At 52.8% G+C, this 12,852-nt stretch overlaps 1 protein-coding gene across 1 annotated transcript in view; it reads left to right on the top strand.

The window, feature by feature from the left end:
- Positions 1 to 12,852, top strand: part of LOC140388498 (uncharacterized) — a 67,984-nt gene that overhangs the window by 40,995 nt on the left and 14,137 nt on the right. The gene's annotated exons all lie outside the window — the stretch shown is intronic.

Here is a 12,852-nt window from a genome sequence, read left to right as displayed (position 1 = left end):
TAGGTCATCCTGTATATTATAGAACTGCGGGCACTGCCCTTTGAGCCAACCTTCTGTCATGTGGCGCATCACTCGCTGTAAAAGGGGGTCGGCCGCTGTCTCTCTGCGTATGCGGGCCAGACTGGAGTCGTAAACCAGCAGATTTGCCGCTGTCAAGGCCACTTGTGCCTCGACTTGACATACGAACCCCTCCGCATCTGGTGGTGTACTCACTGCTCGGGATAGGGCATCCGCCACGATGAGGTCCTTCCCTGGAGTGTAGATCAGCTGAAAATCATACCTCCTGAGTTTAAGTAGGATGGGCTGGAGGCGAGGGGTCATGTCGTTCAGGTCCTTGTTTATTATGTTGACCAGGGGGCGGTGGTCAGTTTCGACCGTGAATCGTGGAAGACCATATACATAATCGTGGAACTTGTCCAAACCAGTTAGCAAGCCCAGGCATTCTTTTTCGATTTGCGCGTAGCGCTGCTCTGTGGGGGTCATAGCCCTTGATGCATAGGCAACCGGGGCCCATGACGACGTGTCATCCCTCTGTAGGAGCACTGCTCCAATGCCGGATTGGCTGGCATCAGTTGAGATTTTGGTGGGACGAGACGTGTCGAAGAACGCCAACACTGGTGCCGTGGCAAGTTTGTGTTTGAGCTTCTCCCATTCCAGCTGGTGTGTATGTTGCCACTGGAAGTCTGTGGATTTTTTTACGAGATGGCGCAGAGCCGTTGTGTGGGAGGCAAGGTTGGGAATGAATTTCCCGAGGAAGTTGACCATGCCCAGGAATCGTAGTACAGCCTTCTTGTCGGCCGGCCGCGGCATGGCTGTGATGGCGCTCACCTTGTCTGCATCCGGACGGACCCCTGACCGGGAGATGTGGTCCCCCAGGAACTTCAATTCGATCTGGCCAAAAGCACACTTGGCTCGGTTGAGGCGCAGGCCATTTTCCCGTATGCGGGCAAAAACGCGTTGGAGACGATGAATGTGCTCCTGCGGTGTGGTGGACCAGATGATGACATCGTCCACATATACGCGCACCCCTTCGATGCCTTCCATCATCTGCTCCGTGATTCTGTGGAAGACCTCGGATGCCGAGATGATGCCAAATGGCATCCGGTTATAGCAGAATCTGCCGAAAGGGGTGTTAAAGGTGCATAGCTTTCGGCTGGACGGGTCCAGTTGGATCTGCCAAAATCCTTTAGAAGCATCCAGTTTAGTGAATATCTTGGCTTGGGCCATTTCACTGGTGATTTCCTCCCATTTAGGTATAGGATAATGTTCCCTCATAATATTATTATTGAGGTCTTTCGGGTCTATACAGATGCGGAGCTCGCCAGAGGGCTTCTTGACACACACCATGGAGCTGACCCATGGCGTGGGCTCCGTGACCCTGGATAGGACCCCTTGGTCCTGGAGATCCTGCAGCTGCAGCTTGAGGCGGTCTTTAAGTGGCGCAGGAACCCTGCGAGGTGCGTGAACGACCGGGATGGTGTCCGGTTTGAGGCGAATTTTGTATGTGTATGGCAGTGTTCCCATGCCTTCAAATGCCTCCTGGTTGTGAGCGAGGAGCGATTGTAGATTTGCGTTGAACTCAGCATCCGGGAAGTCAGATGTGTCGTCTGGAGAGAGAGACAGAATTCGCTGTACAAGGTGGAGAGCCTTACACGCCTGTGCGCCCTGCAAGGAATCCTTCGATGAGCCAACTATTTCAAACGAGAGTATGGCTGTGTGCGTTTTGTGTGTCACCTGGAGCTGGCAGGATCCCATGGCCGGGATAACGTTCCCGTTGTAGTCGACCATCTTGCACCGGGATGGCTGGATAGGTGGTTTGACCTTCATGACATGGAATGCTGAATGCGCTATGAGGTTGGCGGATGTCAGGGTGGCACTCCATTCATCGGCCGGATTAATGGTGTTGACGCGGTTCACATCAATGACCTCAACCCGGAAGGCATCTTGGTCATCTGTGTCGTTGGGTTGGATGTCCTGATGTGTGGGCTGGATGGTCCTCACGTGTCTGCGAGGTTGTCGGAGATGTGTAGGATCCATCGGTTGAACCGCTCGACAGTAGGCAGCGTAGTGGCCCATCTTGCCACAGCGTAGGCATTGTCGTTTTTTTTTAGGACATTGCCCTTTTAAATGTGCAGCTCCACAGTTGCCGCACGTCATGACGTCACGGCGTTCATTACGCCACTGCGCATGCTCAGTTCGGTCTTGCATCGGGCGCGTCTGCGCAGTGCGTCTCTCGATGTTGCCGTTGGTTTTGGCGCGCACAAGCGCGGGAGACCTCGAAAAGCGCGCGAAACGGCCGCCCTCGTCCGGGCTGCGGACCGGAAGGTACTCGATTGCCTGGATGCGTTCGGCCTCGTGGGCAGCCTGGCTTGGCAATTCGCTCGCTAGGGACCCCCTCCGTGCCGATTCGGTCTCCTGGAATTGGACAAAGCGGCTGGTCGCATTTTCATGGAGGACACAGGCTTCCACCGCAGATGTTAAGGTCAGGCCTTTAATTTTAAGAAGCTGCTGGCGTAGGCCACTGGAGGCAACGCCAAAAACGATCTGGTTCCGGATCATGGACTCTGAGGTGTTACCGTAACCGCAGGACTGCGCGAGTATGCGGAGGTGCGTCAGAAAGGGTTGAAAGAGCTCATCCTTACCTTGCAGGCGTTGCTGAAAGATATACCTCTCAAAGCTTTCATTTACCTCAACGTTGAAGTGCAGGTCGAGCTTGAGGAGGACCGTGTCATATTTGGATTGGTTCTCGCCTTCCGCGAACACCAAGGAGTTGTATATATCGATGGCGTGCTGACCTGCGGTAGTGAGGAGCATGGCAATCTTTGTTTCGTCCGAGGCACCCTATTTTTCGTTGGCTCGCATGTACAGTTCAAATCGCTGCTTGAAGAGCTTCCAGTTGGTGCCCAGGTTCCCAGCGACTTGCAACGGCTGCGGTTTGTTGTTGACGTCCATGGCTCAGGATGGCAGATTTGCCGGCAGGTATCGATCCACTCACTTGGTACCATGTGGTGTTGGGTGCTCTGAGGTACAGATGATCCAACACGGTTGCAATTGGTACAACGCTGTTTTATTCCAACTTGCTATTTACAGATTTGTCTTGATACTCTGCACGTGGTGACTCCCTGAGTGTGTTGTTAATCAGGTCCTGTCCTTGTCCTGGTCTCTAGGTGGACTGGCCACCAGGTGTCGTGTTCCTTGTCTTATACTGTCTCTGTCCTTGTCTGTGATTGGCTGTCGTGTTATGTGTGCTAATTTGTCTGTTGGTCTGTCTATCATGATGTGTGTGTTTGAATATCATGACAGACAGGACCAGGGCTGCCAAACTGGTGCCCCTTCACGAAGCCGCCTCCACTCGCTCCCAGATAGACCCCATATCTACCATCCACTTCCTTATCATAGCTATGTTAGCCACCCAGTAGTAGTTGATCAGACTCGGCAATGCCAGTCCCCCCTCGTGCGGCTTCTTTCAAGCATCGCCTTCTTCACCCGCGGGGATTTTCCCGCCCAGATAAAGCTCATGATGATTTTGCCAGTCCTTTTGAAGAACGACCGTGGGATAAAGATCGGGAGGCACTGGAAGATGAACAGAAATCTCGGGAGGATTGTCATCTTTACAGTCTGCACCCTCGCCGCCAGTGACAGCGGGAGTGCATCCCATCTCCGAAACTCCCTCTTCATTTGTTCCACCACTCTCGTCAAATTTAACTTATGCAGCCTGCCCCAGTCTCGTGCCACCTGTATCCCCAAGTACCGGAAACTTTCCTCCACCAGCCTAAATGGCAGCTCCTTCAGTCTATTCTCCTGGCTCCTTGCCTGCACCACAAACATCTCACTCTTGGCCATATTTAATTTGTACCCTGAGAACCGGCTGAACTTCCTCAATGTTTCCAGTATATTTTCCATCCCGGCCAGTGGGTCCGACACGTACACGAGCAGGTCGGCCGCATAGAGAGAGACCCTATGTTCCACCCCCCCTACTCATTCCTTTCCACCCCTTTGCAGCTCCCAACGCCATCGCCAACAGCTCTATGGCCAGCGCGAACAGCAACGGGGAGAGTGGGCACCCCTGTCTCGTCCCGCGATGTAGTCTGAAATAATCTGACATTATCCTGTTCGTCCTAACGCTAGCTTTTGGGGCCTGGTACAATAGTCTGACCCAATTAACCAGTCCCTCCCCGAACCCAAACCGTCCAAGCACCTCCCACAAATAGCCCCACTCCACCCGGTCGAAGGCCTTCTCAGCGTCCATTGCCACCACTCCCTCCACCTCCTTGCCCATCGGGGGCATCATGATCACATTAAGCAATCTTCTCAAGTTAGCTGTCAGCTGCCTGCCTTTCACAAACCCTGTCTGATCGTCCCCAATCACCTCCGGTACGCAGTCCTCAATTCTAATTGCCAGGACCTTGGCAACAACATTGATCAGGGAGATTGGCCTGTATGACCCGCAGGATTCCGTGTCCTTGTCCCGCTTCAATATCACGAGATGGTGGCTTGCGACATCAGCGGCGGCAGGGTTCCTCTGTCCCTTGCCTCATTAAAAACCCTTGTCAGGACCGGTCCCACTATCTCTGAGAACTTGTAAAACTCTACTGGGTATTAGGCCCCCCAATACCTCCTCCGCTCTAATCGGAGCCCCCAGCCTGTCCACTAGTCCCCTGCCTACTTTTGGGAAGGTTATGTCGTGTTGGGTGTTTCGCTATACAGACAAACCAACACGGTTGCAGATGGTACAACTCTGTTTTATTACTATCAATAACAACATCTGTAAACTTGTGGCTGTGGTTCGTTCTTTACCCTTTAACCTGTGGACCCAGCCCTTACACTATCTCAGAGAGGCACTCAGCACATGGTGTATGTCTGAGTGGCTTGCTGTGATCTCTGTGCCCTGAGCTGTCTCCTGCTGGAATGAGCGGGAACTGTGGTGTTCCCCCTTTTATAGTGCGTGTGCTCTTGCTTGTGATTGGCTGTGATGTTGCGTGTGTGTTGATTGGTCCGTTGATCTGTCCATCAGTGTGTATGTGTGTTTGCACCATGATGTTTATCTGAATATCATGACATCCCCCTTTTTTTACAAGAATATGTGCCTATATGGTAATAAATATAGATGTGTACTGAGTGCAGCTGAATGTGTGTGTGCAATATCTACAACATGTACATGAGGCTAAACTATATACATAGGAAGGTGTCAGGTGCAACATAGCAACGAGGTTGTACCATAAACAAAACAAGTGTAATCATCAAACATCAAAAACGAACTCCTGTAACGACAAAAAGAGAAACATATTAACATTGTGGCATAACACTTTAGTGAGTCCAATGTTCAAACAGGCTCATATGTCCAGCCTAGTAGGTGGGCGACGAATTTGGGTTGGCCATTAGGGTGGCACACCATTCATCACCCGGATTAACGCTGTTCACTGGCATCGGCTGGTGGGTCCTGCTTGGGGACATCCGGTTCCTGTCAATGACCGCGACGCGGAAGGCTTCCCAGTCGTCGGTATCACCGGTCTGTACATCGTCAGGGTATGACTCGGTGTATGGAGGCTGAATGGCCCGCATGTCCCTGCGAGGCTGGCGGAATTGGGGAGCGTTGGCAGGTTGAGCTGCTTGACAGCAGGCAGCGTAGTGGCCCATCTTGCCACAGCGGAGGCATTGTTGATTCTTTTCTGGACATTGCCGCTTTAAATGTGCGGATCCACAGTTGCCGCACGTCGTGACGTCATGGCGTCAACAAGACTGGATGGCACAGTGGTCCTGAGGGCGCGACCCATCAACAGCTGGGCTGGTGAGAGGCCAGTGGAGCCGAGCGATAGGCCAGCAGGGCTAAACAGAATTCAGACCCGGCATCAGCAGCCTTGCAGAGGAGCCGCTTGATGATATGAACGCCCTTTTCCGCCTTGCCATTGGACTGGGGGTGCAGAGGGCTGGACGTCACGTGTGTGAAGCCATACGAAGGAGCAAAAGAAGACCATTCTTGGCAAAACAGGGGCCATTGTCCGACATGACAGTAAGCGGACTGCCATGGCGAGTGAAGGTCTCTTTGCATGACCTGATGACAGCGGACGATGTCAAATCGTGCAGGCGTATGACCTCTGGATAATTCGAAAAGTAATCTATGATGATGACGTAGTCCCTGCCAAGCGCATGAAAAAGGTCCACACCCACCTTCACCCAGGGGGACGTCACCAACTCATGGGGCTGAAGCATCTCTGGGGGCTGCGCCGGCTGAAACCTTTGGCAGGTGGGGCAGTTGAGCACCATGTTGGCGATGTCTTCGCTGATGCCCGGCCTGTACACAGCTTCTCGGGCCCTCCGCCTGCACTTCTCAACCTCGAGATGACCTTTGTGTAGTTGTTCGAGGACCAGCCTGTGCATGCTGTGTGGAATCACAATCCGGTCCAACTTTAGGAGGACATCGTCAATTACGGCCAAGTCGTCCCGGACATTGTAGAATTGTGGGCACTGTCCTTTGAGCCACCCTCCCGTCATGTGGCGCATCACACATTGTAGAAGGGGGTCAGCCGCAGTCTCCCGGCGAATACGGGCCAGACTTGCATCATTAGCTGGCAGATTGGCCGATGTGAAGGCCACATGCGCTTCGACCTGACAGACGAACCCCTCCGAATCGGGCGGTCTGTTCACTGCTCTGGATAGGGCATCCGCGATGATGAGGTCCTTTCCTGGGGTGTAGACCAGTTGGAAGTCATACCTCCGGAGCTTGAGCAGAATGTGCTGGAGGCGAGGGGTCATCTCATTCAGGTCCTTTTGTATGATGCTGACCAGGGGGCGATGGTCGGTTTCCACGGTGAACTGAGGGAGACCGTACACGTAGTCGTGGAACTTATCTATGCCGGTTAACAAACCCAGGCACTCCTTCTCGATCTGCGCATAGCGCTGTTCTGTGGGGGTTATGGCCCGCGAGGCATAGGCGACCGGGGCCCATGATGCAGTGTCATCCCGTTGCAGGAGTACCGCCCCAATGCCGGACTGGCTGGCATCAGTCGAGATCTTCGTATCTCGAGAGGTGTCAAAGAATTGCAATACCGGGGCTGTGGTGAGCTTAATTTTGAGCTCTTCCCATTCTTTCTGGTGTGCGGGCAGCCACTGGAACTCCATGGTCTTCTTCACTAGGTGGCGAAGAGCCGTTGTGTGGGAGGCAAGGTTGGGAATGAACTTCCCCAGGAAGTTGACCATCCCGAGAAAGCGTAGCACTGCTTTCTTGTCTGCCGGCTGCGGCATGGCTGTAATGGCGCTCACTTTGCCTGCATCCGGACACACTCCGGGATATGTGGTCCCCCAGAAACTTTAGCTCAGTTTGGCCAAAAGAACACTTGGCTCAGTTGAGGCGCAGGCCATGTTCTCGTATCCGAGCAAAGACACGCTGGAGACGACTGATGTGCTCCTGTGGTGTGGTGGACCAGATGATGACGTCGTCAACATAGACACGCACCCCTTCGATGCCCTCCATCCTCTGTTCCATGATTCTGTGAAATACCTCGGATGCCGAGATGATGCCAAACGGCATCCTATTGTAGCAGTACCTGCTGAAAGGAGTGTTGAAGGTGCACAGCTTCCTGCTGGACTGATCCAGTTGAATCTGCCAAAATCCCTTCGAGGCATCAAGCTTTGTAAAAATTTTAGCCCGGGCCAAAATATCCTGGGTGTGGGGTAGTGTTCCCTCGTGATGTTGTTGTTCAGGTCTTTCGGGTCAATGCAGATTTGAAGTTCGCCAGAGGGCTTTTTAACGCACACCATGGAGCTGACCCATGGCGTGAGCTCCATGACCCGGGATAGCACTCCTTGGTCCTGGAGATACTGCAGCTGCTGCTTGAGGCGGTCCCTGAGTGGTGCTGGGACTCTACGAGGTGCGTGAATGACCGGGGTGGCGTCCGGTTTGAGCCGTATTCTGTAAGTGTAGGGCAGTGTGCCCATGCCCTCGAATGCCTCCTGGTTGTGGGCGAGGAGCGAGTGGAGCTGTGCCCTAAAGTCTGCATCCGGGAAGTCTGACGTGCCTTCTGGAGACAGAGCGTGTACCCGCTGAACGAGGTGGAGAACCTTGCACGCCTGTGCGCCTAGCAGGGCGTCCTTTGATGATCCAACTATCTCAAAGGACAGTGATGCTGTGTATGCATTGTGTGTCACCTGGAGCTGGCAGGATCCCATTGCCGGGATAACGTTCCCGTTGTAGTCGACCATCTTACAACGGGATGGCCGAATCGGTGGTCTGACCTTCAAGGCGTAGAAGGCTGACCATGCTATTAGGTTGGAGGAGGCACCAGTGTCTACATGGAATGTGATTGGTGATCGGTTGACCGTTAGAGTGGCACACCATTCATCACCCGGATTGACACTGTTCACTGGCATCGGCTGGTCGGTCCTGCTTGGGGACATCCGGTTCCTGTCATTGACCGCAACACGGAAGGCTTCCCGGTCGTCTGTATCACCGGTCTGTATATCATCAGGGTATGACAGGGTATGAATGGTCCGCACGTCCCTGCGAGGCTGGCGGAATTGGGAGCGTTGGCAGGTTGAGCTGCTCGACAGCAGGCAGCGTAGTGGCCCATCTTGCCACAGCGGAGGCATTGTCGGTTCTTTGTTGGACATTGCTGCTTTAAATGTGCAGATCCACAGTTGCCACACGTCGTGTCGTCATGGCGTTCGTTGCGCCATCGCGCATGCGCAGTTCGGTCCTGCGTAGAGCGCGCCTGCGCGTCACGTCCCTCTGCGTCAACGTCTCTTTTGGCGCGTACAAGCGCGGGAGGCCGCGGAAAGCGCGCGAAATGGCTGCCCTCGTCCGGGCCGTGGGCCGGAGTAATTCAATCGCCTGGACCCGCTCGGCCTCGTAGGACCCCTGCCTTGCCGATTCGGCCGTGTAGGATCCCTGCCGTGCCGATTCGGCCACATGATATTGGGAGTAGCGGCTGGTCGCATTTTCATAGAGGACGCAGGCTTCGATGGCGGTGGGGTGGCTAGGGTGAGGCTTTTAATTTTGAGGAGCTGCTGGCGTAGGGTGCCCGAGGTGACCCTAAAAACTATCTGGTCCCGAATCATGGAATCGGAGGTGGCCTCGTAACCGCTGGACTGCGCGAGAATACGGAGGTGTGTCAGGAAAGATTGAAATGGCTCATCCTTACCCTGCAGGCGCTGCTGGAAGAGGTACCTCTCGAAGCTCTCATTTACCTTGACGCTGAAGTGTTGCTCGAGTTTAAGAAGGACCGTCTTGTACTTCATCTTGCCCTCACCTTCCGCGAACACCAGAGAGTTGTAGATGTGGATGGCGTGTTGCCCTGCTGTGGGGAGGAGGAGGGCGATTTTCCTGGTGTCCGAAGCATTCTCCCTTTCTGTGGCTTCCAGGAAGAACTGGAAGTGCTGTTTAAACAGCTTCCAGTTGACGCCGAGGTTTCCAGCGATTTGGAGCGGCTGCAGCGGGCTGATGGTGTCCATGGTGCAGGGTGGTGGATTCCTGAAGATGTGTAGGTAGGTCTTACAGTTGCTGGGTTCCAATCCTGGTACTATGTCGTGTTGGGTGCTCTGCTACACAGACGAACCAACACGTTTGCAGATGGTACAACTCTGTTTTATTACTATCAATAACAACATCTGTAAACTTGTTACTGTGGTTCGTTCATTACCCTTTAACCTGTGGACCCAGCCTTACACTATCTTGGAGAGGCACTCAGCACATGGTGAATGGCTGAGTGGCTTGCTGTGAGCTCTGTGCCCTGAGCTGTCTCCTGCTGGAATGAGCGGGAACTGTGGTGTTCCCCCTTTTATAGTGCGTGTGCCCTTGCTTGTGATTGGCTGTGATGTTGCGTGTGTGTTGATTGGTCCGTTGATCTGTCCATCAGTGTGTGTGTGTGTTTGAACCATGATGTTTATCTGAATATCATGACACACAGGACGATAAGGTATATTTAATTGGTGATCATTGGCTTTGATCTTGTGAAATGGGTTGTAGAAATGCAGCAGTGAAAGAATTTCCTGCAGATGGGCCAGTCTAAGGCAACAAAGGTGCAATCACACTTTGTTACATTTTGTGTTAGTTCAAACTGAGTTTTGTGGACACCAATGCTATGTTTGCGGATTAACTCCAAACCCCATGACCCAAACTGACTGACAAACAAAATGAACTTAAACTGTTAGTGAAAAGACGATTCTTCCCTTCCCATCTTTTTCAACACATAAGTATCTGTAGCTTCCGGTGACGGCGGGCGGGAGGCAGCCGCACAATGGAGGGCTCCCGTTCGGGAACGGCATTTCCGGGGCTTTAAGGGTCCCAGGGTCCACGGAGGTGGCAAAAGCAGGGAGAAGGCACAGAGGAGGCACAGTGAAGGCACAGTAAAGAAAAATGTCGAGGGTGAGCAAATAAACGGCCGTACAAAAAACAGCTGAAGGTCCGTCGGGGAGTGGAAAGGTCACCACGGGGTCACCAAGGAAAATGGAGGCTGGAGCACCAGGGGAGGCCGCATTGCTTACGGCTGAAGAAATAACTAAGGTGATGGCTGCGGAATTCGAAAGGCAGTTTACAAAATACATGGAGACAATGAGGAAGGAGATGAGGGAGGTGTGCTGGTGGAGGAGGCGATTTCCCCAGTGACGACGACGGTGGCGAGTGCAGTAGCGGAGGTGCGGGAGAAAGGGGAGGTGCTGAAGGAAGTGGAGGAGACATTATTGCAGCACGGTGATCAACTTACCTCGATGGGGAAGGAGATGCGGAAGGTGATGGAGATTAACAAGGATCTGCGAGGAAAAATGGACGGGCTGGAAAACAGATCCAGGCGACAGAATTTGAGGATTGTGGGGCTGCCCGAAGGAGTTGAAGGACCGAGGCCGACCGAGTATTTTGCCGCGATGCTGGCAAAACTATTGGGATCGGGCTCACCGGTCGTGGAGGCCTGTAACAAAGGCGAGTGAGCCGCCAAGGGCAGTTACTCTGTGCTTCCGTAGGTACAGTGCGAAGGAGAAGGTCCTGTGCTGGGCCAAGCAGAAGCGGGTGGTGCAGTGGGCTGGAGCTGGTATCCGTGTATACCAGGACTTTACGGTGGAGATGGTGAGGAGGCGGGCTGCCTTCAACCGGGTGAAGAGGGCACTGTACATTAGCAAGGTGCAGTGCGGCATTGTATATCCAGCGAAGCTGAGGGTGACTTACAAGCTCAAGGAATTTTATTTTGGAACTGCGGAAGCAGCGGAGGAGTTTGCGAAGGCAGAAGGACTGTGGCAGAACTGAGAAATTGAGAAATGGCCATGTGCCGATGTAACCTCATGACTGTATTTTCTTCTTTTCTGTTTCACTGCGTGCGGGTGTAGGGGCTAAAGGAGCCAATGTTGTATATATTTGGACAAGGGAAGTGATGGGACTTTCACTCGAAATGAGGGCTCTTTGGGGTGTAGGTGGATATGCGGGGTTTGTGTGCTGAAAGGGGATTTCTGGGCTTTCCTAGGGCCGGGCAAGGGGGAAAGGGATCCGGGTGGGGGCCTCCACGCTGGCCGGTTTAAGCCGGCCAGTGAACGGGAGTGAGGTGGGGGGAGGGGCTGCGGCCATCGGAGCCTGGCAGAACAGGGTCCGAGTGGTCTAGCCGGGGTGGAAAGTTGGGGGGAAGGAACCGAGGTTGGGGGGAGGAGTTTTACAGGAGGCAGTGGACGGGAGGAGTTGGAGAGTTGGGCGGGGGGGTGGTTTACAACTCTTGGGTATCCTGTACGGTACTCTTTCAGAGGTTGGATGGCGTTGAGTGTAGGGGGGGAAGGGAGAGTGGACTCTATAGGTCAATGGTGACCATGGGCGGTCCCGGACTCCTTTTTCTTTTTCTCCTTTGTTTTTTGTTTCCACCGTGGGAGGGTTTGTTTTATTGGATGCATATATTGACAGGTGGGCCGTTGTTTGGGGTGGTGGGAAGATGGGATCTTTGTTATTGTTAAGGGGATTGGTTTTGTATTTGTTACCATTTACTGTCTGTGGGTGGGGTGTAAGTTTTGAAGGAAAATGTGAAAATGGAGAATAAAAACTTTTTTTTTTTAAAAACCACATAAGTATCTAATTTTTGATCAATATCTTTGTCCATGTGGGAAACCTGACACATTCAAACCTCTATCTTTAAAACAGGAATGTTAGAATTCTGGCCACGCAGGAGACATTGTTTGTCTGAAACCCAAACTGCTGCCGTGTACATAAACTCTTAATTTTTTAAGAACTTCTGTAGACCCTGTGGGGTAGGTACACCCACAGTACTGTAATCAAGGAAATTCCAGGATTTTGATCCAGCAACAGTGAAAGAATGGAGATATCGTTTCAAGTCAGGATGGTGAGTGACGGAATGGAAGTGGTGGTTTTCCTATGCATCTACTGTCTTTGTCCTAGGTTGTCGAAGGAGCCTTGGTGAGTTACAGTAGTGCATCTTGTAGATGGTACACACTGCTGCTACTGTGCGTTAATGGTGGATGGAGTGAATGTTTAATTAGGGTGGCAGATGGGGTGCCAATCATGCGGGATGCATTGTTCTGGATGGTGTCAAGCTTCTCGAGTGTTATTGGAGCCTCACTTATACAGGTAAGTCTTCCATCATCTTGTAGATTGTGGGCAGGCTTTGAGGAGTCAGGAGGTGGATTACTCACCACGGAATCCCAACCTTTGACCTGCCCTTGTAGCCACAATCATTATTTGGCTTCTCCAGTTGGGGAGATGGTTAGACTAGATGAAGCAGCTGAATATGGTTGGGCCGAGCCCCCTGAGGAACTCCTGCAGCGATGTCCTGCGACTGAGGTGGTGGACATCCGTCAACCACAACCATCTTCCTTTGTGCTAGTTATGACTCCAATCAGTGCTAGTTATGATTCCAATCAGTGCGAGTTATG

Source organism: Scyliorhinus torazame, chromosome 13, assembly GCF_047496885.1.
Source record: "Scyliorhinus torazame isolate Kashiwa2021f chromosome 13, sScyTor2.1, whole genome shotgun sequence".
Classification (NCBI taxonomy): domain Eukaryota; kingdom Metazoa; phylum Chordata; class Chondrichthyes; order Carcharhiniformes; family Scyliorhinidae; genus Scyliorhinus; species Scyliorhinus torazame.
This window is presented reverse-complemented; position numbering and strand designations above follow the sequence as displayed.